Source organism: Rutidosis leptorrhynchoides, chromosome 1 (assembly GCF_046630445.1).
Source record: "Rutidosis leptorrhynchoides isolate AG116_Rl617_1_P2 chromosome 1, CSIRO_AGI_Rlap_v1, whole genome shotgun sequence".
In the NCBI taxonomy this organism is placed as follows: Eukaryota; Viridiplantae; Streptophyta; class Magnoliopsida; order Asterales; family Asteraceae; genus Rutidosis; species Rutidosis leptorrhynchoides.
Genome location: NC_092333.1, coordinates 445680359 through 445692727, shown reverse-complemented (window position 1 = coordinate 445692727; position 12369 = coordinate 445680359). Strand labels below are relative to the sequence as shown.

The window sequence follows — 12369 nt, the reverse complement described above, 5'->3', positions numbered from 1 at the left end:
TACTAATAATATCTTGAAATAATATATATATATATATATATATATATATATATATATATATATATATATATATATATATATATATATATATATATATATATATATATATATATATTCATGAAAAGGATCTTTCCTGAAGCCTGGTAGAATTTGCTGTGAATGAGCCGTCTGATATATATATATATATATATATATATATATATATATATATATATATATATATATATATATATATATATATATATATTCAAGAGAAATAATAGAGAAATATATTTTCAAGTTTCTATAAAATAATGAAACCTATTGAATTCTATTTATAATAGATTTTTGAATTATTAAAGTGAATTATTAAAGTACGAATTATTAAAGTGAATTATTAAAGTTAAAGTAAAGTAAAGGTAAAGTTAAAGTATAGTAAAAGTATAAAACTATGTACGTATAATACGCGTATAAATATATATAATATTAATTTAATTCATTATATATATTTAATAAAATAAAATATAAATATCGTTATCTTTATCATACTGGTTAAGTAATGAGTTGTTAAAAGTGGTTCTAGATATGTATAAAAGTTATATACGTTTTAATAATAAATAAGTTCTTTTTAAACTGAAAACGTTTTTGTACGTCTGAAACTAAATCAAATAAATATGATAATTTTATTTTCCAAAACTAAATATAATTAAGAATCATTTAAAAGGTTAAAATAATGGAAATCGTTATATCATAAAATGTTTTAGAAAAGTAGAATTATATATATATATTCATAATAGGTTTCAAGTTTTTAAATTATAGTCTGTTGGTGAATCATGGGATAAAGTCCAAAGGTTAAATAAACGTATGAAATCATCTTAATGAAAAATGTCGAGTTACTTAACTTGTCAATATCCAACATCTAAGTTATTTACACTCTACGTTCTTACTTTCATATTGAATAAAATGAAAGTTAACATAGTTATCTTATCAAAGTCACGAGGAAAATATTATAAAACATGAATTGAAAATTAAACAGGAATCTCTACTAACCCTTGTCTAGTTTCCGTTAATTGACATATTTGTTCTTACTTATAAATCACTTTACCATTTTTCGAATGTTATAAAAAAAGAATAGATTTCTTGAATCACAGTGGACCTCATAACATAGACCCGTAATCATATCACAATGTATTTGATAATTCAATAATTTGATATTATCTTTTAATTCCGTCAATAAATATATTAAACATATATTGAAGAAAATACGTTCATGTAAAGTATTATACATCTAATACTTTGTTAACATTTTCAATTAATATAACTATATGTTATATATACATATCTATATACACATAAATGTTCATGAATCGTCAAGCACAGTCAAAGGGTAATTGATTACATGAATATAGTTCCAAAACTTTTTAAGACTCAACATTACAGACTTTACTTATCGTGTCGAAATAATATAAAGATTAAGTTTAAATTTGGTCAGAAATTTCCGGGTTGTCACAGTACCTACCCGTTAAAGAAATTTCCTCCCGAAATTTGAGTGGAATGGTCATGGATGACAATAAGTATGTTTTCATGACGCATACGAGTTGGAAATTAGAGTTTTATCATCAGTGAGTAGTATGGAATAAACAATTCGTTTATGTGAAGATTACGAGTGAAGCTATCGCAAAAAAATGAAAATGAATAAATGTAGGTTTGACTTAACCGGTGACGTAGTCACGGTTGATTTTCGAAATTCAAGGAATTTAGAAGAAAATATTCGTAATAAGATTTGGTTCTTCGGTAATTAAGGAAATTAGGATCCGCTTTGATTAAATGTGATAATCTGTTTTGATTTCTCTGTCGGATATTTTACTATATATCCACCCCCTTCGTTTCCTTATTTCCACAACTCACACCTTCAATTCTTTCTCTCTCAATGTATACTTTAAAGCATTCTTCAATATGCTTCATCCAGTTCTGCTTCGTGATATATTTCTTTCTTTCATATCTGTCATTCTTCTTTTTCATCTACTGCTGGAAGAATCTATTTACTTCTACTATACTCTTGGTTTTATAGTGTTTTTAGTTCTCCCGTGTCTTTATATTGCTATATGCATCGATATATATGGTTTATAATTTCTGAGTTGTCGTTGGGCTTTATATCCTCCTTTATATTTCGAAATCCCTGCCTCTGTCTTCTATAATCATTATCATCCCCAGTTAATGCTCTCTTCTATTTTCTGCGATTTATACTCCACTTTCTATTTTGGATCTTCATGCTCTGTTTTCTCTTCTATTTATTAAACATGGCAAGTAATGGTCCAGAATTCGTAGTTATGGAGTTTCGAATGAACATGGCTAATGTTCTAAGAAGGAAATTGTAATGGCACGATCTTGATTTGTCAAATTACCAGAATACCTCGAAAAAGACTGAATCATCAAGAAAATATTTTCTTGATATTTTTAGATGTTAAATAGAATACAAGAGTCGTGTAATATAGCACATGATGACGTTATGATCTGTGAATCGTCACATTCCATTTAGAAACTCAGCATGACTTACTGTAATATAATCACGTTGATCAAGTGTCATTATTTTATACTTATTCATGCTTCAGTTCCCAATACTTCTTCAAAAACATTCTTATTTTGAACTCAAAGGTTTCAGAATTTAGAAACTAAAATAGTTTCTTTTATAATGTAATACAAATAGCGCGAAGAGGTAAATGATTTCAGATAGAATAATTATGAAAATATCTTCAGAAATATGGAGGATATTTATAATGAAAGATACGATGATATCTTAGAATTTCTAATATCAGAGGATGATGAAGAATATTGTTCACAGGGGTTTAGAGTCAGGAATAAGGTATTCGTTAATGACTTTAGCAGAATCATTTAGATTCTTTGAAGGCAGGTTCAGCCTTTGTGATTTGTCCACAGCCTCCTTCATACTTTGCTCTATCCGTTTTCCAGTTCCAAAACTTCTATTTTTCTGAGCTTTTCCAATACACTATTCTTTATCATCAACTTTTTACTGTTAAGGTCGTTTACAGTTTTTGCTGCTTCATCAGCATTTTTCAAAATTTCGAGAACTAGTTCGCAGTTTAGAGTGTTTTTCAAAAACTTCACATTTGCAGTATGTAAGTCCAGGAGATAGACGTTATATGTATAGCTGTTGGCGTTGACATGCTGCGAGATTTCAAAATACTGATTGCTAATTCCCAACGATTCGTATGGTAATTCTCGTTACAAGATGCAGATGAGTAAATGATTTTTCGGAAAATCAAAGATTAGTGAAGTTATTAATAAGTTTATTGCTAATGTGGTGGAACATAAACGGCTCCCTGGTAACAATGGCGAAAGGGAAACCTATATATCGAGGTTATAATAAATCTGTTTCAACTGAAAAGTCGAAGTTGACTTGCTGGAGCTGTGACAAAGCTGACTATTTTGGAGAGGAATTGAAAAGATATTTTAGCTAGTAAATGCCAAAGGGTCTAACACGGATGCGTGTTAAACTATGACTTTGGTTTCGAGGATTTTTCAGATACATAACTGTGGGTAACATGTGGTTGGATCATCATCTCGATTGTTCATTATTTGAACTGTCTTCAGGAATTTCGGAGGGTTTGAACACAGACTGAAGCTGTTAATATACATATGATGTTCTAGCACAGTCTTGAAGTCAAAGTATAGCTTTAAAAGATATAGGAATCTAAGATTGATGATACCGGTTATATCTTGAATTGAATTCTGCGATTTCGAAATCAAAATATGTAATTGAACTTGAATGAGTATGGTCGTTTTGATTTTTATGAAATAATGTATATTATTGTAAAAGTAGAGAGTATAATGGATGATTTGCTGAATCAGATTCGAAGAATGTAACATATTATTTGTGAACTTATATATTTCTTGGGTATTACCTACCCGTTCAAAAAAAATTCACAAGTAATGTTTTGTACAGAGAATTTTATTACAGCCCTTATGAAAATATGTGTATATTTTCTTCAGATGTATTACAGATTTAATGAGTTACTATCATATTAAGCTCATTTGATTTTTAGCTAGAACTAGAAATGAATAATCCCAAAAACTTTAGAAATTTCGTAACCTTCATAGATTATCACTTCAACGTAAATGAAATTATGAATCAATACTTCATTATTCATTTTCATTGATATTTACTCAGTGAATGATGTTGGCATTCGTGGAATTCTTGTGAACTTCGCAAGGTGCGAATGATGTTATTTGAAAAGTTTCGAGTACATCGCTGATGAAAGTGTAAAATCAAACATATATTTGAATAATACACTTGATTTATTATTATGAAATGGAATTTATTGAATTTAGACAGAGATTGTAGTTAACGATGGTTAAGTTTCGGACGAAGGACGTACATCATTGTATATTAATAATATGAATCAACCGAGTAGTTAAGATTCACACATAATAGCTTAGTACCGAAAGATTTATTATGGTTTCAAAATTTGTATATATAAGATATGCATATAAATCCTTCAGAGGAATGGGTTAATACTTCATAACTCGTTGATACAATATACGTGTTGTTGATTAGTGATGATGTCCACGGTGATTCTTGAACTGGCGGAGTTTGTGATGTTATAGGTGCTGCTGATTCTGACGATGCTGACGGCACTGACCGTGCTGGTGATGCTAATGGTACTGTTGATGCTGTTGGTAAAACAAGTCTAGCTTGTAAATCACGCATCATTCTTGTCAAGATTTCTATTCTTCCTTCTATCCTTTTGGTTCATTCATCTAATTTATGGTTAGGGCTAGAATAGATAATCTCTAAGACTTTAGAGACTATATAATCGTTGCGGAGTATTTCTCCAATGAAGTTATGAATCAATACTTCATCATTTGTTGTTGTTGGTATTCCTTGGTATATACAGAGCATATGACATTGGTGCTCGTGGGATATAGGTTGTGATGTTGAAGTGTGGGATGTGGATGTTACTGTTGGTGGTTGTGATGGTACTGTTGGTGTTGCTGATGGTGGTACTGGTTATGTTGCTAGTGCTGCTGCCGGTGTTTGTAACATTTGCAACATATTTTCCAAAGCCACTACCCGAGCGCGAAGCTAGTTGACTTCTATTACACCGGGGTGATTGTCGGTTCGGACGAGCGGATAAATAAAATCTAGAATTTGATGTAGTATATAATCATGACGAGATACTCTGGAAATGAGAGAGAAAATGGTGTTTCGGACAGGTTCGCCGTTAATTGCTTCAGGTTCTTCGCCAAGAGGACAATGTGGTAGATGGAAAGGATCGCCTTCTTCTTGTCTCCAATGATTAAGGAGGCTACGAACCCATCCCCAATTCATCCAGAATAGATGATGGTTAATTGGTTGATCCATTCCGGTAACACTGCTTTCGGAGCTTGAGTGGGATTCCATTTCTGAATCCGAGGGACTTGAACTAATGACGAATTCCATTTCGTACGATTGTATAATGGATTTTTCGATATGAAATGATTTTCCGGCTATCGGGTGGTATTCTAATTACATAGGATATCTATATATATATAGCAAAAGATTTCGTAGATTACGGAGGAATTTACGGAATATGTCAAGCAAAGTTTACAGTAACAGATACGCTAAGATATGAATTAGCAGATACGCTAAGATATGAATTTTGTCTATACACTATTCATGCAATCAATACAATAAGATGTGTCTAGACTAAGAGTGATAAGCAGGCAATTTCTGACAAAAATGATAAGCAAAACTTTTAACATGCAGACACGGTCGAAGTCCAGACTCACTAATGCATCCTAACGACTATCAATTAGGCACACTAATGCAGACATGGTTTGCTAATACCACCGCTCTGATACCAACTGAAATGCCACGTTCATATACATTATAAACTATTCACAATAGTTGATTACATCACGAGGTATTTGACCTCTATATGATACATTTTACAAACATTGCATTCGTTTTTAAAAGACAAACTTTCTTTACATCGAAAGTTGACAGCATGCATACCATTTCATAATACATCCAACTATAATTGACTTAATAATAATCTTGATGAACTCAACGACTCGAATGCAACGTCTTTCGAAATATGTCATGAATAACTCCAAGTAATATCCTGAATATGAGCTAATGCACAATGGAAGATTTCTTTAATACCTGAGAATAAACATGCTTTAAAGTGTCAACCAAAAGGTTGGTGAGTTCATTAGTTTATCGTAATCAATCATTTCCATAATTTTAATAGACCACAAGATTTCATTTATTCAATAATCATACACTCGCAAGTGTTTAAAATTCATTCATATGGATTGAACACCTGGTAACCGACATTAACTAAATGCATCTAGAATATCCCCAAACATATAAACATCGAAGTACTAAAGCAGTTCAAATTCTCTGACTAGGGCGTGTCAAAGCCCATAGATCTATCTTTAGGATTCACGTCAATTGGTGGCAATTATAATAAACACCAATTCTTAGGCTACCAAGTTCAACAAGGGCGATATCCGATATAACAATTCAACCATATAATATAGTTTCGATTATTTGTGTCTATTTCGTCAAACATTTATAAAAGTGCATGTATTCTCAGTCCCAAAAATGTATATTGCAAAAGCATTTAAAAAGGGAGCAAATGAAACTCACTATACTGTATTTCGTAGTAAAAATACATATGACGTCATTGAACAAGTGCAAGGTTGACCTCAGATTCACGAACCAATATTAAGTATATATATTTATATATTGGTCAATATCTGTCTAACAAATTCAGGTCAAGTCGTAGTGTATCACAATCCTAATGCTCGAGATTATCATGCAAAAGTCAACAAAAATCAATTTGACCCAAAATGACTTCCAAAAATTCATACGTGTTTATTATATAGCTTAAATATAGTTGTTATATATATTTAAATATATTTATCAAATTTTATTAGAGTAAATATTAATACAAGTCATTTATTAATAAATAAAAATTTATATTAAGATTTATATATAAAAATATACTTTTATATATATTAAGTAATAAAATTTATACAGTTCACTCAATATTATAAAAATATGGTGGTATGTATTATTAATGTAATTATATTACGTGTGGTAAAACTATCTTTGTATCACATATTTGTTTGATAAAATAATATTGATAATAATAATAATAATAATAATAATAAGTAACAGCTGTATTATTTTGTAATAATAATAATAATTATTATTATTATTCTACTAATAATAATAACAATATTTATATTTACAAATGATGATATTAATTATGATAAAATGATAATTCTAATCATGATAATTATAACGATACTTTTTAATATTAACTGTAATAATAATAATATCTTATATAATAGTAATAATTCTATTCAAAATGATAATTTTTAATATACTAAAATGATAATAAAAATGATATTTTATAATAACAATGACATTTCTATTAAAAATGATAATTTTAATAAAAATGATAGTTTTAATATAAATGATACTTTTAATAATAATAATAATGATAAAAATAATGAAAAAGGATATTTTTCTCTTAAATCAATATCATACAATATTTTAATTTCATCATGATACTTATACTCGTTATTTCTTAATCGATTTGTTTAATAGCTTTTAGTCCTCTTTTAAATCGCATTCATAATATTGATAATAATTTTAGTCATAATAATTAGATGACACTAATATTAGTTTTAATTGATAATGATACTAGTAATAATAAATATTAATGATAATACTAATAATAATATTAATATTATCAATAATATTAACAATAACTTTTAATCATAATAACGATAGTAATAACAATAACAATTTTTAATGATAATATTTATACTAATAATGATAATAATAATAATAATAATTATTATTATTTAGATAATAATAATAACGACGATAGTAATAATAATAATTATTTTAACAATAATACTTAAAATTATAGATAATTCAATTGACTACATCTTTTAATTCGTTCATCGAAACTATTCGATATCTAAATGAAAAGTTATTGATTTTTCGCCAGTTTTCCAACGACATGCATATCATATACCTTATCTCAGTAGTATGTGTATTAAAATCATGATCTATCATAAACTATTTAACGACGAAATTAAACATACAAGCATGCATAATTATATATACTCGAGCACTAGTCAGGGATACATTACTAATATATAAAAGTTAAGTTATGAGTGCTCACGTATCAATATTGTGATTCAATATTGCAGGAAAGTATGTAGACGCATCGGAGATGATAAACACTAGTTTGACCTCATGAGCATACTCCCGAACATTATCCATAACCTCCATAGCTATAACTCATAATTTCCTTAGTCCTATCCTGCTCGCAAAACCCATTTTGAAAACATGCGAGCAGAACCTCATCGTAGTATTTTATGTATATTAATAATATCTTGAAATAATACAGAGTATATATATATATATATATATATATATATATATATATATATATATATATATATATATATATATGTGTGTGTGTGTGTGTGTGTGTGTGTGTGTGTGTGTGTGTGTAAATTGATTGAGAGAGTTTAGAGAAATATATTTTCAAGTTTCTATGAAATAATGAAAACCTATTGAATTCTATTTATAATAGATTTTTGAATTATAAAAGTGAATTATTAAAGTATGAATTATTAAAGTGAATTATTAAAGTATAATTTATTAAAGTGAATTATTAAAGTATTAATTATTAAAGTGAATTATTAAAGTATGAATTATTAAAGTTAAAGTAAAGTAAAAGTAAAGTAAAGGTAAAGTTAAAGTATAGTAAAAGTATAAAACTATGTACGTATAATACGCGTATAAATATATATAATATTAATTTAATTCATTATATATATTTAATAAAATATAAATATAAATATCGTTATCTTTATCATACTGGTTAAGTAATGAGTTGTCAAAAGTGGTTCTAGATATGTATAAAAGTTACATACGTTTTAATAATAAATAAGTTCTTTTTAAACTAAAAATGTTTGTGTACGTCTGAAACTAAATCAAATAAATATGACAATTTTATTTTCCAAAACTAAATATATTTAAGAATCATTTAAAAGGTTAAAATAATAGAAATCGTTATATCATAAAACGTTTTAGAAAAGTAGAATTATATATATTCATAATAGGTTTCAAGTTTTTAAATTATAATCTGTTGGTGAATCATGGGATAAAGTCCAAAGGTTAAATAAACGTATGAAATCATCTTAATGAAAAATGTCGAGTTACTTAACTTGTCGATATCCAACATCTAAGTTATTTACACTCCACGTTCTTACTTTCATATTAAATAAAATGAAAGTTAACATAGTTATCTTATCAAAGTCACGAGGAAAATATTATAAAACATGAATTGAAAATTAAACAGGAATCTCTACTAACCCTTGTCTAGTTTCCGTTAATTGACATATTTGTTCTTACTTATAAATCACTTTACCATTTTTCGAATGTTATAAAAAAGAATAGATTTCTTGAATCACAGTGGACCTAATAACATAGACCCGTAATCATATCACAATGTATCTGACAATTCAATAATTTGATATTATCTTTTAATTCCGTCAATAAATATTTTAAACATATATTGAAGCAAATACGTTCATGTAAAGTATTATACATCTAATACTTTGTTAACATTTTCAATTAATATAACTATATATTATATATACATATCTATATACACATAAATGTTCGTGAATCGTCGAGCACAGTCAAATGGTAATTGATTACATGAATATAGTTCCAAAACTTTTTGAGACTCAGCATTACAGACTTTGCTTATCGTGTCGAAATAATATAAAGATTAAGTTTAAATTTGGTCAGAAATTTCCGGGTTGTCACAGTATCCTATTATGCTTAAGAAAGTTTAGAACTTTGTGAAATGTTAATACGTCACCCAACCGAGTCGCTCAATTGGATGAGCCGTCTGAACGTGTATACATGTAGTCAGACTGCACGGGCGTCGGGGGTAAGGGACGTTGCTGTATATTCAGAATCTTCAAGCCTATCGCATTACCCAGTGACATGTCTTATGACAGGGGCGTTTAGGACTAGTGTAATGAATACAAGGTCACTGCCTATTCATGAGCCAGCATTCCATAATCTCGGTAAAGTAACCGACGAAATCATAGCATGCACTTGTTTTAACCTTATCTGAATTACAAATTTTATCTCGTTTACTTTATCTGTCTTAGAAACTAGAAAACCCAAAATTAGGTAAACACTACTCCTCCACCTTAGAATTATCTTAAGCTTTAAATATAGGTTCAATTCTACTGATATCTTAAAATACGACCCTAGGTCATACTTCCCTTACTCATAATGAGGAGTAGTAAGATTTAGGCCCAGCTAAATATAAATTTAAAACCATTACCCCCTATTGGTCGTTGATTCTGACGCCTTCCGGCCAAACGACAACGTATAAATAAAACCGTCCGTTTCGGACATATCACTTCTCTAGCTCCCGCACGGCAGAATCCTGTTTGGTTACATGCTAGATTGTATACCGAGGATTACGAACATTGGATTATTCTAGTCCCGCCCACGCAGAACTAGAGATCTTCAAGTCATGACTATAAGCGATAAAGTTGGCCGCGCTTGACCTCAATCCTATGTGTTGGTGCACTTAGAAGACTCTCATTACCCAAAATCGAGTGCATAATCTAAATATATACTGTGCACAACTGTATATATGGAGATTACACACTGGCATGCCTTGAGTATGAAAACGATAAAAATCAAAGATATTTTGTAAAACATGAGATATGTGTTTCAATTTTACGTACCTGATCCAGACACAATAATCTCTAAAGTACGCAAAGAAGAACGAATCAAAAATCGAATGTCGTTACGCGTTACTCTAGTAGAAAACACTAAACCCTCGATTGAAGGTCGAGGAGGAATAATCAGATTCCTGGAGATTCAATGACACTCGTTCGAGTTAAAACATCATATTATACAGCTCATCCAAAATGGATGTCAATTTCATGGACTACCGAACGACGATCCTAACTCTCACCTTGATAAATTCATATCTCTTTCTAACTCCAACAAGTAGTCAGGGATAGGACAAGATATAGTCTGACTATACTTGTTCCCCTATTCTCTAACTCATCATGCACAATCATGCTTTGAAGGATTGGAAAAAGATTCCATCACGTCATGGACATAGATGGGTACTAAATTCCTAACCAAATATTTCCCTCCTTTTAAACAAACCAAGCTTAAGAATGATATCATTAACTTTAAACAAAGTTATGATGAATCTATTTACACAGCATGGGAGCGATTCAAAACCCTGCTGAAGAAATACCTTAATCACCAGTTAGAACAGTAAGCCCAAATCTGTACCTTCTACAATGGTCATCATAGGACGAAGATCGATGCAGTAGCTCAACGAAATCTGATGAACCAAACCGTAGATGAAGCATGGGAGTTGCTCGAGAACATGACAATGCATCATCATGACTGGAACTGCGGTGAAACAACTTCATCATCTGCTCCACTCTTCGCATTTGATAATCAAACGAGGCCATCAAATCTCTCACAGATAAGATGGAGTCTCTTGTAAAACAACTCGGAGAATTGAAGACGCAACTGCAGCAGGTTAACCAGGTTCAGGCCTGTATTAACTGTACTAACCCGTAACTCATTGAAGAATATCAAGTTGAGTACAAAAATCCTGACGGTTTAGTCTGTTACGTTCAATACCCAGCTCGTCAATCCTCCTGGATTCAATCAACAACCTAGGGTTAACAAATTTCAAAGAAACAACCAGTCTTTTCGCTATCGTTACCCACCTTATCCACCCTAACAATCTCAATTGACCAACGATCAACTACTTCCACTCACTGGACCACCAGCTAGAGAAAATTCCCCACAACCAACCCTACTCTCTGGACTGATGATCAGTTGACTAAGTTCATTCAAGGACAACAACAGCTAAATTAGAGAACTGCATCTAGATAGACCAGACAGAGATACTCAAGCAAAACCAATTAGCTCTGCTCAAAAGTTTAGAAACGCAGCTCGGACAGTTATCACAACGCCTTAAAACCCGACCATAAGGAAGATTACCTAGTAACACCATCCAAAATCCCCACATAGAGGAAGCTAAGCAAATGGATTCCATAATCCTAGAGGACGAACCACGGAGAAGGTCAGCTAGGCTCAAGAACAAATCGACGTATTATTAGAAGCTGCCCACTCAAACTCCCATTCGTATACCTTATCCTCGAAGATTACTGGAAGAACCATCCAAGCTTGATACCTACAAACTTGATGGAAGATTCCTAGACACCATGTGTTCAGTTCGTTACAAACATGCTTTCTTACTCTCTTTTAACTTTATGATTGAATTA

At 30.3% G+C, this 12369-nt stretch overlaps 1 non-coding gene across 1 annotated transcript; it reads right to left on the bottom strand.

The window, feature by feature from the left end:
* Nucleotides 1–11229: 11229 nt before the first annotated feature.
* Nucleotides 11230–11335, bottom strand: LOC139887364 (small nucleolar RNA R71). Its single transcript, XR_011773199.1, has one exon. It is a non-coding gene; the product is annotated as a small nucleolar RNA R71 (small nucleolar RNA).
* Nucleotides 11336–12369: the final 1034 nt, after the last annotated feature.